Below are 17,402 nucleotides of genomic sequence, written 5' to 3' on the forward strand. Positions count from 1 at the left end.
TAAGAAACTATACTATGGAACAAAGATAAATTATATAAAAGAATAATTGTAAAACACTCAAGTAGTTCACATGAAATTCCAGGCAAAAAACCTAACTACGCTCCAACCGTCGTCATTGAGGCAGATGGCTTGTTCATAACAAAACCCTTTCATATTGCCAACCACTTTAATACATTTTTTGTTGATAAGTTAGCTAATATTAGGCATGACATACAAACAACAAATACTGGGCCTTCATATTCATGCATAACGGACCAAATAACGAAAGACGAGCACTGTAGTTGAGTTCCACAACGTGGGTGTGGAAGAGGTGAAAACTACCTGGTACCAACAACCTGGATGGTAAATTGCGGAGGTTGGTAGCGGAATACATTGTGACTCCTGTTTGCCACATCTTCAATTTTAGCCTCGAAAACAGTGTGTGCCCTCCGACATGGAGGGAGGCAAAGGTCATTCCACTACCCGAGAATAGCAGAGCACCCTTTAATGGTTCAAACAGCCAACCAATCAGCCTGTTACATGTGCTTAGCAAACTTTCAGAAAAAAATTGTGTTTGATCAAAGTTATTTTATAGAAAACTAATTAACAGACTTTCAGCATGCTTATAGGGAAGGGCACTCAACATGCTCGGCACAGACACAAATGACTGAAATAAATTTATATTAAGAAGATTATGGGAGCGTTTCTTTTAAGACTTCAGTGCAGCTTTAGTGTTTTCTTCCCTGTGCAAACAAGGGTGTCCAAGAGAATGTTGAAGTCCTTTGGTTGCTCAGATTGCCGAAAACCAATGTCGTTAAATCCAACGTGAGTGCCAATGGTGACAATATTAGAATAGTTGTCTAAAACTGAGGGCAGGAAGGAGTTGATGTCTTGGACATGGGCACCTGGGTGACAGTGGACCTTGGTGGGCCCACAGGCAGGCCAAAAAATAAAGTAAAAAAAATTCACACCATCGAGCTGCCCACAATGATGGTGGTCGTGATTGAATCCGATGGGGAAGGAAGAATGGGAACAGAACGGGCCTGCCCCGGGCAAGGAGGAGGTGGTGTGCTTCGACTCATGCCAGCTTGACTCACCGCACATGTACCAGTAGCAGCGGATGGCTTCGGAATCATCGGGGAGATGGAGGGCCCAAGACCTTGTTTCCTTTGGTCAGCACCCCTGGATGGCTGCTGGCTGTTGGTGTACTCCCAGGATTAGCACTGACTCCCGGAGCAGGTATGTCCGCCACCAGCAGAGCGAATCTGTTTAATAGCGGGATCTGATCTTCTAGAATATATGGAGGCCGACCAGACTGCCTCCCACCCAACCTCCACCTTGCCAGTGTCCAGTCTCCCACTGGCCGCGGAGTTGAGCTTTCCATCTGTCCAGTGGATTGGAGCAGGTCAGTACCGCCCGACTCATCGACCCCTTGGCTGTAGGAGGCATTTAGAACTGAAATTGTGTGTGCCTTGTCTGCATCAAAGTACATCTTGTTTTTCCCAAAGCTCAGCTAGCAGCCAGAGAATCTCTTCCCAAATCTGCTTGATGATAAATTAAAAAATTGTCCGTTCCAAAATATATCAGTGCCACCTTATTTTGTTTCTCTTGCATAGATCTCACACCTAGCACATTTGAGCCCAGACGTAGACACATACCACTGTTGTTTTGACTCTAGAGTTAACTTGCTCTGTTAGCAATTATGCTAACTATTGTGTTTTTTTTTTGCAGAAATCCAGGACACAAGCATGCGGTCCAGCTGAAAAAGCTAACTGCGTCACGGAATTCTTAGTAATCAGAAATTCCAATGGTTAAAGATGTTGACATGAAAAAAATTAAAATAAGAATTAATAAAAACAGACCGAGTGTAGACAGTATAGTCGTGGCCAAAAGTTGAGAATGACAAATATAAATTTTCACAAAGTCTGCTGCCTTAGTTTGTATGATGGCAATTTGCATATACTCCCAGAATGTTATGAAGAGTGATCAGATGAAATGCAATTAATTGCAAAGTCCCTCTTTGCCATGCAAATGAACTGAATCCCAAAAAACATTTCCACTGCATTTCAGCCCTGCCACAAAAGGACCAGCTGACATGTCAGTGATTCTCTAGTTAAGTGAATAGGGGGCGGGCGCTGTTTCCACTTTGGAAAAAATCGTGCCCAAATTAAACGGCCTCGTACTCTGTTCTAGATCATACAATATGCATATTATTATTACTATTGGATAGAAAACACTCTCAAGTTTCTAAAACGGTTTGAATTATATCTGTGAGTAAAACAGAACTCATTTGGCAGCAAACTTCCATACAGGAAGTGAAAAATCTGAAAACGAGGCTCTGTGTCAGGGCCTGCCTATTCAACTGGCTTTTATTTATGGATCTGTTTGCACTTCATACGCCTTCCACTAGATGTCAACAGGCCGTAGAAGGTTGAATGGGGTGTCTAGCTTGATGTGAGGCCGAATAAGAGCTTTTGGAGTGGCAGGTCCGGTCTTTTGTCAGTTTGACGGCGCGCAGGGGAACCTCACATTGTCTTCTGAAAAGCATTCGGTATACACTACGAATTGCTCTGGCTCTCATTTTATTGGATACATATGAGAAGAACATCATAAAGTAGGATTTTCAACCGAGTTTGACCAGTTTATTTGACGTTTATTGGGAATTTTGCAATTTTTTGTTCCAAGCGCCAAGAGTTGATGGGCATGTTCGCGCCACAATGCTAGCCAAAGTTGCTAATTCGACAGAAGAAATGGACATTCTAAAACCAAACAACGATTTATTCTGGACCTAGGACTCCTTGCACAACATTCTGTTGGAAGATCAGCAAAAGTAAGACAAAATTTATGATGTTATTTCATATTTCTGTGTAATATGTTGAATCCAACACGGCGGAGAATAGGTAAGCGCTGTCTCACAATAATGCATGCTGTATGTTGTGGTAAAGTTATTTAAAAAAATCTAACACAGCGGTTGCATTAAGAACCAGTGTATCTTTCATTTGCCATACAACAAGTATTTTTATGTAAAGTTTATGATGAGTTCTTTGGTTAGATTAGGTGAGTGTCCAAAATATCTCTGGACATTCTGGTGAATTGTTGCTACGTATTCACAATGTATAACCACGATTTGCAGCTCTAAATATGCACATTTTCCAACAAAACATAAATGTATTGTATAACATGATGTTATAAGACTGTCATCTGATGAAGTTGTCCAAAGGTTAGTGATTAATTTTATATCTATTGCTGGTTTTTGCGAAAGCTATGTTGGCGGTGAATAAATGTTTTTGTGTGTTTGGCTATTGTGGTAAGCTAATATAATTCTATATTGTGTTTTCGCTGTAAAACACTTAAAATCTGAAATATTGGCTGGATTCACAAGATGTTTATCTTTCATTTGCTGTACATCATGTATTTTTCATAAATGTTTTATGATGAGTATTTTGGTATTTCACGTTGCTCTCTGTAATTATTCTGGCTGCTTTGGTGCTATTTGTGATGGTGGCTGCAATGTAAAACCAGGATTTGTAGCTATAAATATGCACATTTTCGAACAAAACATAAATGTATTGTATAACATGATGTTATAAGACTGTCATCTGATGAAGTTGTTCAAGGTTAGTGATTAATTTTATCTCTATTTGTGGGTTTTGTGAAAGCTACCTATGCGGTGGAAACATGGTGAAAACATGCTGTTGTGTGTTTGGCTATTGTGGTTAGCTAATATAAATACATAGTGTTTTCGCTGTAAAACATTTTTAAAAAATCAGAAATGATGGCTGGATTCACAAGATGTTTATCTTTCATTTGCTGTATTGGACTTGTGATTTCATGAAATTATATTATATCCCTGTCCCGTTAGGCTAGGCTATGCTAGTAAGCTTTTTTGATGAGGATGCTCCCGGATCCGGGCTGGGTATCACTGAAAGGTTAACACAGGTGTGAGTGTTGACGAGGACAAGGCTGGAGATCACTCGGTCATGCTGATTGAGTTTGAATAACAGACTGGAAGCTTCAAAAGGAGGGTGGTGCTTGGAATCATTGTTCTTCCTCTGTCAACCATGGTTACCTGCAAGGAAACACGTGCCGTCAAAATGGCTTCACAGGCAAGGATATTGCTGCCAGTAAGATTGCACCTAAATCAACCATTTATCAGATCATCAAGAACTTCAAGGAGAGCAGTTCAATCGTTGTGAAGAAGGCTTCAGGGCGCCCAAGAAAGTCCAGCAAGCGCCAGGACCGTCTCCTAAAGTTGATTCAGCTGCGGGATCGGGGCACCCCCAGTACAGAGCTTGCTCAGGAATGGCAGCAGGCAGGTGTGAGTGCATCTGCACGCACAGTGAGGCGAAGACTTTGAGGATGGCCTGGTGTCAAGAAGGGCAACAAAGAAGCCACTTCACTCCAGAAATGGGAAGAGGTCTGTCCATGATAGGACATTGCTCTGCCTTCTTCACATCTCAGTCGACCAGACATGTCCTACAGGACTTAGTTTTGTCGCACCTGGAATACTTCCCAGCTGTGTAGTCATGTGCGGCAGAGGGACATAGGCAATTTGCAGTCGGTCCGTAACAAAGCAGCACGTATTGCACTTTGACATGCATGTCAATCTCTCCTGCCTCAAAGTTGAGGAGAGAATGACTGCATCTCAAATTGGTCTTTGTGCGAGGTGTTGAAGGTACTGAACTGTCTGTTCAAAAAGTTAGCACACAGTTCGGACACTCATCGACATGCAATCAGAGGTCTCTTCACAGTCCCACAACAGACTGAGAAACGCAAAGTATTAAATAGAGCCATGGCTACATGGAACTCTGCCATCCCATGTATGACAAGATAGCAATAAAAACAGATAAAACACCTTACTACACATTAGTTAGCAGTAATGTGACCGACATCAACATGAGGCTTGAAAATTACCATATAGTTATGCACTTGTAATTTGTACTTGCTAATAGATTTTTATAAATATTATTAAAATGGGTTTACTGACCACAACCCATTGAATTAATATTAAGTGTTGATTATTTGGCATCAGGAGAGCACAGCGCATGGAAGAAAGCAGTAAGATATGCAACATTGTTGTGTTTCTGCAAAAAGTTCATGGCAAGCCGGCGATGCAAAGAGTGCGGGGGCGCTTAATTTCGGTTGCTCGGGGATCAAACTCCCCTCTTCCCCAGAGTCAGCCCCAGATCTTCAGGGCTGAGCCCCGGAGGTTCTGTGACGTCCCTGCTGGGGTCCACACAAAGTATGAAACATTACATAATACAGAACATTAATAGACAAGAACAGCTCAAGGACAGAACTACATACATTTTAATTGTCACACAGCCTACATACTCATACATACAGACAATATCTAAGTCAAATACATACAGTGCAAATTACAATACAAAATATACAAAATGGCTTTGTCTCCTTAGAGTGCCCGTTTGTGTAGCTAGTCATGCTGCGCGCACTGTGCAGTTCCAAAACAATCCAAAGGGTGTCAGCCTAGACCACAAATGTATGTTTTGCATTAAATAATGTTCTAGGTATGTGCAATATAGCAGGATTGGGATTTTAGGCTGCTATCCCTTGGATTATGTTGGAACTGCGTAAACTCACATTAGCAGTACGCTTGTATTAACTGTAGAGTGGGGGGGACACAGAACTTTTGTAGATAATATGTACAAATACAGGAACCTAACATGATTTAAAATCATGAAACATCCACATGAGCTCAGCCATCCACATACGCACGTGCAGTTATTGAACTGGGAACATTTTACAACATGTCACAATCAGAACGATTGGGAACTACTCCACGCTGGGAAGATGTTTTACATGACACAGGGCAGACAAGGGCTCATGATTGGAGTAGTCATTGCAGTGTGTAATGCAGTGTATCCTAGTTTGTTTTACACCGTCCCAGCAGGGAAAAAGACTCGGGCTGAGACAAAATCATTTGGGGTTAAAGCCCCGATCTGGTGACGTCAATGAACCCCAGTAAGAGTTGCTGGTTCTTTCGCAGCGGCTAATAGGGAAACTAATAAAATACAAATTCTTGACGCATTAAATATTGGCAAATGTTAAAATGGACAACGAACGCAAAAAAATTGAACATCCATAATTTCTCTGATATGTTCCATAGAAAATAGATATCTGCACACCGTGTTGAGTGTACTTTGTGGCACTGCAGCAGTGATAGCCACTGGGGTCAGTGAGTTCAGAGGAGAGAACAGAGAAGGGGAAGCCGTGCAGTCAGTCAGAGGGTTTTAGGACTCCCAGGTGTACCTCTTGTCGCCCCCCTCAGTGGTTGGGTCCGGCGCAGCAATTACACAGGGCTACCCTGTCATAAATCAGGGGCTCTCATTAAACAACTCGGGCCGAATTCATTAGTTTTGCAACGGAAAATGTTCTCAACAAAAACGAGCACTTGTTATTGGACAAGGTAGGTCCCTCCCCGTTTTTCCTGCCTGCTTACATATGTCTCCTAGTGAATATGATCCAGTTGGACCAGCCCTGTTCTCTTCCAGAACACATCCTTTCCTCATCCTGTCCCGGCTGTATCACACCTGGCCGTGATTGGGAGTCCCATAGGGTGGCGCACAATTGGCCCAGCATCATCCTGGTTTGGCCGGGGTAGGCCATCCTTGTAAATAAGAACTTGTTCTTAACGGACTTGCCTAGCTAAATAAAGGTTACATGTAAATAAAAATAAAAATCACTTGTCTGACATGACTGGAGAGAGAGGGACTCAAAACACACAGGCGGTCTGTGGGAATCCTTTAGAATGCATCCTTCAGCCTGTTTTGACCACTGATCTGAGAGGCCAGAACATGACAGGTGAGAGCTATGTGGTGGAAATCTACTGTATCCAATCCATTCACCGATCAGTGATGGAGAGGGAGGGAGCAAAGTAAGAGTATTGAGACCCTGACACAGTGAGGTGTCGAGTTGAACAGTATGTACACATCCAGTCTCTCACTGCAACAGATTGCAGAATGGAGCGTGTCTGACAGAGATTCAGAGATAACCATGGACACTAAGTTATTCCAACAGATCATCAGATATGAATGTAGCCTAGATGACACAAAGGACATACTGGTGATGGTATTGCTCCATGTGTCACAACACACAGTTAGTGTGTCACCCAAACCTACAGAACAGTGGTTCACTCATAGAACATCAGTGCCCTAGAACAAAAACAGCTAACAGAAAGCTATCAATTTGTAATTTTCCCATAAGATCTCAGCACACGCATCACAGGTGCAGCCTCAGTAAACTTAGCCAACCAGTAGGCTTCTGATTTGACAAGCTAAAACCCCCTACCCCAGTGAACTGGGTAGTGTAGCGTGGCTAAAAGAGACACCCAGCTAAAGTCCAGCCACTGTACTCTCTCGTGGCTGACAGGCTGGGGCAGGGTGTCAACTGTCAAGTAAGCTGCACGAACCATACATACGCACACACGCTGGCCAGTGAAATTCCAGAGGACATGAGCCAAACAGCAGCAGTGGGGAGTCATAAGGGCGATGTTGTTGGTATACACTCAGCAGCTTACCATCAGTCAGCCTACATATCCTTCTCATGACCACTTCTCTACGGCTAGACAGAATAAAGTGATGAAGAGTCAGTGAAAGGGTAAACTGACCACAATAAAAAGGACTATTCTTTGCCGCTGTAATTTATCATGACAGGTTTATAGAAGAGCCTCCCTTGTCCAATAGCTCTTGACCGAGATTTTTTTTAAAGATATGGGACAGCCAACCAACTCACACCTCCTCCCACTGCAACCCAGTGCATGGATCTGCCCTATCCTTTATCTTCTACTGTACCCACACACACATTCCTCTAAGCTGCGCGCATGCACAGCTCCCCTCAGACTGCTGTGCAGAAGAAATATCAGACAACGCAGAAAAGCACGAGCATGAACTTCACTCAACTTTCTAGAATTTTCACTTCAGTTAAGAGTATCAACATTTCACTCTACTGTGGGAATTGTGCTCGAATCAACACAATATTAGCCACTTTCAATGAAACATACCAAAAGAAAACAAACTATAAAAGATTTAGTGTGCAAAACTATCTGTGCAAGAGAGCACATTGGAGTAGGAGTGTATTGCATTGACCGGCATGACTCAGGCCGTACTCTACACAGACCGGTGCGCCATAACCAATCAGAGCTGTAGTAGGCCCATTTGCAAATAGCCATTGCAATATATGGATCTGTGCGATTCACTTTGAACTGGACTGTATTTAAAGCATTAGCGGTCATGAGTAGATGCGCTTGTTTTGATATCAAAGTGAGAGCTGCATGTAGCCACCTGTGCACATTTGTTCATATTGTTTGCTAATTAGTGAGTTTAGTCCAGTTAGCCATTTTCTTGTCAACAATTGGTTGCTTCCAACAGGAGCACAAAATGTGTGCATTTCTAACCATCTTTGAAAAGCGAGTCAGGTAAAGAGCTTTTTTTGTCTTAAAGGGGCAGTGTTGCATTGAGACGGTCTTGAATAAGCTAAGTAGCCAAGAGGCAGAGGGTAGCATAGCTTGTCTGTTTCTCTAATAATGGTATGCAAATAATAATGACTATTTTGTAAAGTGGTTTCTTGCATCAGCCACCACAACATTTTCAGTCACCTCCTTGTCTGAAGGACAAGTGGATAAACCGGTTAATGTCAATCCCTGCATGTTTTTCTTCAAAAGTCTCATGGAATATAGGTTTACATTTTACACCACACATTTGCTGCTACTGACAGAACAGCTATTTCCATGTTAAAATGTTATGGGATGCATTTGTCTCCATTGTTTATGGTAGGCAACTCTGGTAGGCCTACATCATGATCAAATAGCCACAGCAGCCTACTTGGCGACTGTCACAATGTTCAAGTTTGCGCTTAGCGGACCTGAAATTTGCTCAGTGCCGGAAAAAATTAGAGGGAACATTGCCCACACAGATGACTTGCTAACAAACATACCCTGGATCTTCTACCGGATGTAAGCATCCTACTCCTTTAATACACTACACCACAACCTTCTTGAACAAACAACCACCGGACTGACCCACCCTACCTCTTCACTGCTCTCAGAAATATCCCTTACAGGTCAGGTGCTTTTTGTATTCCCTGACACATTCAAACACAGCATCCCCTAGCCTACACTAACCTCCTGTCCTCCTTTACAGTTTTAGCTCCATGAAGCCCTGTTACTCCTTAATGTGCTAAAAAAACTGTACACACACTGTACAGTCCACACACACTAATATGCCTGCACAGGTGCTGCAGTGTTCCGAGAGGAGTAACTAGGGACACCAACCTGGACTCTGGACAGATTGATGACAGCAGGATACACACCATCAAAAAAACACCCCATTTACAAGGCTAATGCAGTGGCAGGGAGTCAAAGGCAACAGAAACACTCCAAGTAAACTCCTATATTTGTCCCTTGATGTGGTAGTGTATTCATTGAACGTCATGCACCTCTGCTAATCTAGAGCCCCTGTGTGTGTGTGTGTGTGTGTGTGTGTGTGTGTGTGTGTGTGTGTGTGTGTGTGTGTGTGTGTGTGTGTGTGTGTGTGTGTGTGTGTGTGTGTGTGAGAGAGAGAAAGAGAGACCAGGGTGCCTTGATGAGTGGACTGTTGGGTCACTGATGTTAATGATTGAAGGAAGGCTTCTTGCTTGCTGACAGAGCAACTGCCCTCTGGTTTGTTCTACACCGCTCCAAACCCCTCAGGGCTTCTCCTGCACAGCTGTTCCAACAGGCTCTATACCAGACTGCCAAGGGGTTTCATGGAAACAGGTAGCTCTCTAGATCGGCTAGACCAATGTCAACACTCACAGGCTTGCGAAAAACAACCCGATGGCTATAATTCTAACACTACAGGAGGGGATTACCACAACCTCTCAATCGTGTGGGCAAACATTTAGCTTCCTTCTTCCCTGTAAATTAATTCAGTAAAAAAAACAACACACACTTCTCGTTTATGCACACACTGTGCTCTAACATAGCCAGATACTGGGCATATACTAGCTAATAGAGCAGCTGAGGTGGAGGTCATGTTTTGAGGAGTCTCTTGGCTGAGCCTGGAGATACCCTGGGCTACTGTAGTGTTATCTCCTGCAGCAGAAGGCTGTAACAGAATAAAAAGAAGTGATACATTCTACAGTGATAGAGGTCTGGCTCAGAGAGAAAAGCTGCAGCTTTGCTCTATCCCTCTGAGAAAACAGGGGAAATGACTTCTTGCACACAGGTCGTTGTTGCCTTTTCAACATGGAGATTTAGTGGCAGGCAGATCATTCTTACTGGGTTGTGTGTCCTGGAAGAAAGGTGGACAACATCATAGGAAATGAGAGGCACAACCAAATCAACAGAATGGACAGGGTGGGCCTAAGCGATATCACAATATTTCTCAAATGTTTTGACAGTATGGCGGTATTTTCTGCTACTGAATAATTTAAGTTCTAAATATATAGAGCATGGCCCTTGAATGGCAACAAATGAGTTCTAAGTGGTTTCAATGGGCTTTATACTCAACCAAACTAGAACAAAACAGACAGTGAAGTAGTTCAATTTGTAGAACTTATAATTTAGCACTGTATCAAAATATCATTAAAGATGGGATTTGGATCCATACCTGCAAACCAGTATCCACGATATAAAATCGCCCAGCTCAAGGTGGGACAATCCGGGAGACAGTGACGATTACTCCTCCTCCCCTGTCCAAACCATCCCAGCCCCTTTGTGCTCCCCCTCTCCTCACCTGTTCCACCTCCCCCATTACACTGCCGATCTATCTGAATGACCCTGTAGCCAGACTCTCCAGTCTCCCCACCAGCTGCCCATCAATATATTACAGTTACAATTGGCACATTCTAGGACATCTTTTTACTTATGCTGTGCATCTCAGAAGATAGATATACATCACGCCAATGTGGTTCCTGAGATTAGGAGCAGTCTGAAAGAAAAACCCCTGGGATTCCAGGGAGAGTAACTAGTTTCTGTGGTGAAGAAGTGAAAGTGAAAGGCGTCAGGGTTCAACAGAAAGGAATGCTTTGAGACAATAGCTTCAAACAGCACCACCAAGTACAGTACATAGTTTCCACGTCGTATCATGGATGGTTGAATTATCATGAGAATAACAGTTCAACGCTAATGTGCCATTACATGTAAGTCACATAATATGACATCTCCTTGAGACGTGCCCACATTGGAAAGAGCCAATAGTGGCAGTCTAGGCAGATTTGAATTGTTATTGGTAAGAGGAGCTTTTTACACACTCCTCTATGGGTGAGGGGAGACATAGGTGTGCCATTCACTGACAATCTAGACTGTCAGAGGCTGATTAATAATCCAGACATACATGGAGAGATGAATATTTGATGCAGCCCTGCCTGCTGACTCCAGGACCACTTGTTGTCTGTAGGGATCAGTCCTGTGGTGTTTGTCTAGCTACTACCAAAGGAGGACACCATCACATGGGATGCACACACACGGCAGAGTTCTCCCTGTGGCAGTGCCCGGTGCCAGCCATACCCTCTCCTCTCTTTCTGACTCTCAGTTTGGTAATTAGGGCCAGTGCACAATGAGTCTCTCTACCAGTCTTAATTAGCCCCTTAAGTGTACACACACACACACACACACACACACACACACACACACACCAACACTGTTACAGTGCACACATACGGTTAAAGCGCACACACCGCTACAGCAGTCATACACAGTCTCCAAAACACCACCACTACAGTAAACACATATAGTCTGGATTTTTTTTAAATGAATGAATTGATCCAGAATTCTAACATAGAGGTCAAGAATGGAGGAGTCAACCCCTTGTGTAAGCACTTTTGAAATGGTGACGCATATTAAAAAGTCTTAAACACTCTCAGTCTTCGGCCACAGCCCTGTCTGATGACCTACTCCACTAAATCTCTGTATGGCTGTGCCCTTTTGCTCAAGGGGTGGTACATGAACATGTGTAGGGTTATATATAGCTCACAGCCACCTCGAGCTGGGGAAATTAACAGTTCCTCTTGAAACTCTAGAGCTCTGCCTGGACCATGAGGATAATCTTACATGACATCTTACTGAGGGCGCAAGCTGGAAAACCTAGTAGCGTTGCAGTTCTTTGCACACTCAAACCGGTGCACCTGGCACCTACTACCATACCCTGTTCAAAGGCACTTAAATCTTTTGTATTACCCATTCACTCACTGAATGGCACACATACACAATCCATGTCTCAATTGCCTCAAGGATTAAACATCCTTCTTTAACATGTCTCCTCCCCTTCATCTACACTGATTTAAGGGGATTTAACAAGTGACATCAATACAGGATCATAGCTTTCGCTTGGTCAGTCATGGAAAGAGCAGGTGTTCCTAATTTTTTGTACACTCAGTGTATACTGTACCTTGGGGTAGAACACAACTCATTGTATTCAGCATTGACTTGATAGTAGTATGCTACTCTTTGCCACTCTTTTGAGGAAAGGTAGACCACCTTCCCACCTGAATACACAAATAACTGTCCCGCTCTCGGCCCCACACATCCTCTTTCGAGGATGAAGAACTTAAGAGTGGACCTCCTGCGTCGCCACTCCCGCAACTAAAACACTTAATAGGTTAAAGGATCCATATTGGCAGAGCCACAAGCCCATTGCAGGGATAGATTTTTAATGGAGCGATGATGGTAAGAGAAACCTCTCTAGGGACGGATCACAATCGAACACTGAGAAACCGTCATGGAGCCTAGACCAAGTCCCCCCAGTGCACCATCACTACACGAGACTCAGCTGCAATGCTACAACACAATGTAGCCCAGCCTTGACACAATTCAGCATCAGAAAATCCACCCATTTACAAGATAAGGTAAATACTGAGATCTTCAGGACTAACCCCATTACATCCATGGCTCATCCATCAGAACACAATGTGAAGATAGAAGCCCGCACATCATATGAATAGGATCACAGAACAAAACAGTTCAGTCTGTCAACTAATTAAGATACTTGGAATCGAGATGTAGCATCTTATCAGAAAGCAGGAAGGGTGGTAATGAGTGGAAGTGCAGTGCTCCCTCTGCTCTCCCCAATAGTGACACTGTGTGCAGAGGGAGAGAAGAGGTGAGGGCCCTAGCTTCAAAACAGCCTCTTAGCAAAATGTGACATTTTTCCACTGGGTCATCCTTTCAGGTTGTTAACCAGGGATCAGGTGATGGAGCCAGGTGGTGAGATGAAAAGGACAGATGACCACACTAAACACTGCCAACCTGATAGCCTCTGACACCTGTGGGCCACTGGCATGTAGGCTGTGCAGTGGGAAGGGCCCACTTAAGTTGCAATGCAACATAAAATGAGAAGCAAAAAAAATAACTGATCAAGAAATATGAGATGAGTCAGGTTCGTGACATTGACTAAGCATTTCATGGTGAGTAAATACGTGTGTTTTTGTGTATGTGTTTGTGTGTGAGAGAGAGAGAGAGAGATCAGGTGAGATGATTCATCAGACCACCCCCACCAACAATCAGAGCCATCCCAGAGAGCATCTTGAGAGCTGCGTAAACAAAGGCCTTCCTGGACAAGGAAGATGCCACCCAGAATCCTCTGCTCTATAGACCTCCCCAAGAACACAGGCTGAGAAGAGACCTGCAGACAAAACAGCTCACACACACACGATACAGCCAGGACCATCAGTGGACAAAGAGTATTTCTATTCAGCTCAATGACAAAAGAAAGCAACTGGAAGACCAACCATTGAATCTATTAGTAAACAATCCCCAACACAAAGCCACTCTCCCCAAGAATTAGAGAAGTGCCGTGTCCCTCCTGTAGCTTCAGCTAACCATTATCAAGTGTTATATACCACCATCATGCCCTTTACACGAATAGAACCCTTTCTAAATCTAAGAGTGTCAAAATCAAATGGTATATCTAGCTTGAGTGTAAATCTGTAGAGACCTTGATCAGCATGATTACTTTTTGTATTAAACGTTATTGCTCTCACGGGCTATTGTTGACATGAATCATGTTTCACTTATGTTGTTCCATTTTGCATACACTCATAATAGTCTACTGTATTACTAAGCACTGGTCTATTCTGTATTATTACTTACTACTAATAATCATGGTCATCATAACAAACAAATAGATTAAGTTATCAAAACACCTAATGACTGACGATGGGTGAAACTGACCTGCAATGAATGAAATGGAGGCATATAAAGACTGAAAATATATCATGCTTTTAGGCTACATCATGGGTCATAGGTCTGTCTCTTGGTCAACACCGCATGTATGATGTCATAGCCCACTGAAGAGCAATGAGAGTCGCTACACCTTGGTAGGCATAGGTAGCTAGAATAGCAATGCTGTTGAATTAGATTTGTATTTAGCCTTGTATGAGATATTCTACCGGAAATACCAAGCCTCCCATGCTTTTCTTTTTTTAAACTTCAGGCTACTCAACAAAATCGCATGTTATTCCAAGCATCAGCTTCGAATGTAAGGCATGCGACAAACAAATTGTGACGTTGTGGTCTGTTGAGCCGATACTAGTCGGCTGTCTCTAGACTACAAAAATAAGCTATTCCTGGTCCTTGACCCAGCAGATCAGTGTAGAATCGGGTTCTTAATCAACCGCCTAGTAATTCAATGCAACTTCCGCAGTGCTACAATTCGGTGTAGGCTACAAGACGGGGCGTCACCCTTGTCTGTGTGGTCTACACGCTACAGCCACTATTGCAGCTCGGCTGTTGGAGCGCTCATTGAATAGCCTGGCCATACAAAATGGCAACAGTTTAATACTTGAATTTCTTGACAATGCCAATGAAAATATCAGGGGGTTCATTTTCTAGTATGCCTTCCTTGGTTTAGCTTAGCCTATATATCAGCAGCAGATGACCCCCTGTCCGTGAAGTTTATGGGCTGACCAGGGGATTTAGCCTACGAACTAAATTCCTATATTTGAGAAAATAATATACACAAACTGATTCAATATGCCTACCAATATGCCTATGGTTTGGGTAAATGATCACGCGAATAGCAGTTTGTCTGCCAAAACGTTAGGCTACACCTCCCAATGTTGTGCTTGCCAACGAGAATCAGCCTGATGTACGCGTGAATGTCCTAAAAAAATAAAAAGGTGCGCCGCAGCAGTGTCCGTGTGAACGAGCTCGAGCTGTAAACACTACTTTTGGTCCCCTGTATGGGTTCCCTGGACAAAGCACACAAAATAACATTGAGCGACAGTTCAAATAGCCTACATTTGTGTAATAGATGAAAAACGTGCACGCAATACTTACAACAAGCAGAGCTCTACCCAATAATCAGGAGCGTGACTTGGTCTACTGGAAACAATGTTTCAACTCAGTAGCTTCTGAGTGTTCCAAGAATAGAAATACAAATGGTGGGCCCGTTTCCTCAACGAATGTCTCACAACAGTGTTCGACAACAGAAATATTTTATTATTCCAGAACTGATACTTTTCAGCACAATTTTTACAGCATTCGTTCAATGTTGTACGCGAGGTTAAGTCATAGCGCACAATCTGCTTCGAAGAGGGAGAGGATGAAGACAAGTCTGTTGGAGCCCACGCCCAGCCCAGTATGAACCGCCCCGGTGAGCACAGGGGTGTATTCATTCCGCCGATGCTGTAATAAAACGTTTCTTAAACGGAAACAATCAGAACCAAACGGTGAGGAATTTACCTGAAATTGTTAAATAGAAACTCTCGTTTTGCTGTTTGTTTCCGTTCTTAAACGGTTTCCGTAATGAATACACCGCTGTTTAGTTGCCTGTTTTGACCATCGTTAGTACATTGGTCGGTAGGCCTATCTGTAAAACTGCAAAATATAAAGCGGCAGTGTGGGCATATCGCAGTACAATTACAAATGCCGGAGTATCTTCACGTGATTTATGCATTTTTTATTCTCTAAATTTAGCCTAATCCTAGATAAAGTCAACCTGGGAGTTAAATTAGAAATGTAGGTTTGTTTTAATTTTAATATAGGCCTAATGTGTAGACCAAAATGAAACCTCTCCCTCAACAAAACAAAGGAGCTGATCGTGGACTACAAGAGACAACAGAGAGAGCACGACCCATCCACATCGATGGGGCCGCAGTAGAGAGGGTCAAACGCTTCATGTTCCTCTTCGGCGTGCACATCACCGAGGACATGAAAAGGTCCCCCTACACCGACATCGTTGTGAAGAAGGAGCCTCTTCAACCTCAGAAGGTGGCAGACTGGGGGGGTTGAAAGGTTTTGCTTGTGTTGGCTCTGCTATATCGTATTTCAGTCAGCTAATACAGGACAATTAAAGGCCCAGTGCACAACTTTTGTGAAAAAAATACAATGATTTTTCAATTATAATTATTCAGATTTTTCAGGGGGTGCTCCCTCAGCTCCCTACTTCGAGGCTATGCTAAGAGCCAATTTATGTTTGATCCGAAAATGTGGTCAGAGGCTGGTGGATGGTGTAACGCAATTGCAGAGCCTCTAGAGGCAAGCAGAGGCCAAATTGAGCTCCATACCACATCGCCATGTGCCTCTCAAATTTTGTAACAATGAAGAGGGTAACATAACTCCGCATTGACATGATTGGTTGATGGTAGGTGAGGGCGAAAGGTCATATATAAACACAAACTAATTTCCTTGACAACTTCCTTCACAACAGCTCTGAGCTACTCAGCGAAGCGCAGTAAGTATGAATGCCCAAAAAGGCTGCATGGCCAATGCAGATATCGGATTGACTATGCAACACCTTTAAAAGGCTTTGCAGTGGCTGTACAGTGTTTACTGTGTATGGCCTCTGCAGAAGTCAGGGCATTCATACTTCTTGCACTTCACAGAGCAGAGCTGCTATGAAGGAAGTGTTACGCACACCTCTAAAAAGAGGGAACACAACTCCCTGCTGCAACTCAACTCTCCGTGAAGCGAAAGAGGTATGGACCGTAGGTGCGAGAAAGGACGACAAAGGCAGAATTTACAGTTTACTAGGATTTATTTCCTTAAACGGTAATATGGGGAAAAGGGGCTGGACGGAACCAAAGCAAAGAAAGTAAATATCAAAGCTCCCCCTCTCCTATCTAACCTGCCTACCCACTTAACTTACCTAACTTAGCACCACCTGGTGCCCTAACCAAAATACAGGGGGTGGTCCGCCCAGGTCTTACCTAGTGTGCCTAGACATTGAATATACTACGGGTATATGTATGCCCTCGGGCCTCTTGCCTAAGCACTTCCTAAGTGCCTTCCCCTTCCCCCCTGGGAACAAATGAAACAGAATAATTATTAACAATTTCACAAACACTTTACAACAAAACTGAGTAAACTAACTCAGGCCACTAAAGAAGCTTTGACAAAGCAACAAACACAGAACTCTTTCTAATGATTTCTCCAAAACATTCAATCTCCCTCTAATCTTTTCTCCAAAATATTCAATCTCCCTCTA

The 17,402-nt window shown here is 43.3% G+C and overlaps 1 protein-coding gene across 1 annotated transcript in view; it reads right to left on the minus strand.

Annotated features, from left to right (window-relative positions):
- The window catches only part of LOC120066370 (GTPase HRas), a 30,483-nt gene extending 14,983 nt beyond the window's left edge, over window positions 1-15,500 (minus strand). Inside the window, exon 1 of the mRNA XM_039017689.1 lies at window positions 15,254-15,500. The gene's annotated coding sequence lies outside the window, so the exon portion shown is untranslated. The remainder of the gene's footprint in view (window positions 1-15,253) is intronic.
- Window positions 15,501-17,402: the final 1,902 nt, after the last annotated feature.

Source organism: Salvelinus namaycush, chromosome 21 (genome assembly GCF_016432855.1).
Source record: "Salvelinus namaycush isolate Seneca chromosome 21, SaNama_1.0, whole genome shotgun sequence".
Lineage (NCBI taxonomy): Eukaryota > Metazoa > Chordata > Actinopteri > Salmoniformes > Salmonidae > Salvelinus > Salvelinus namaycush.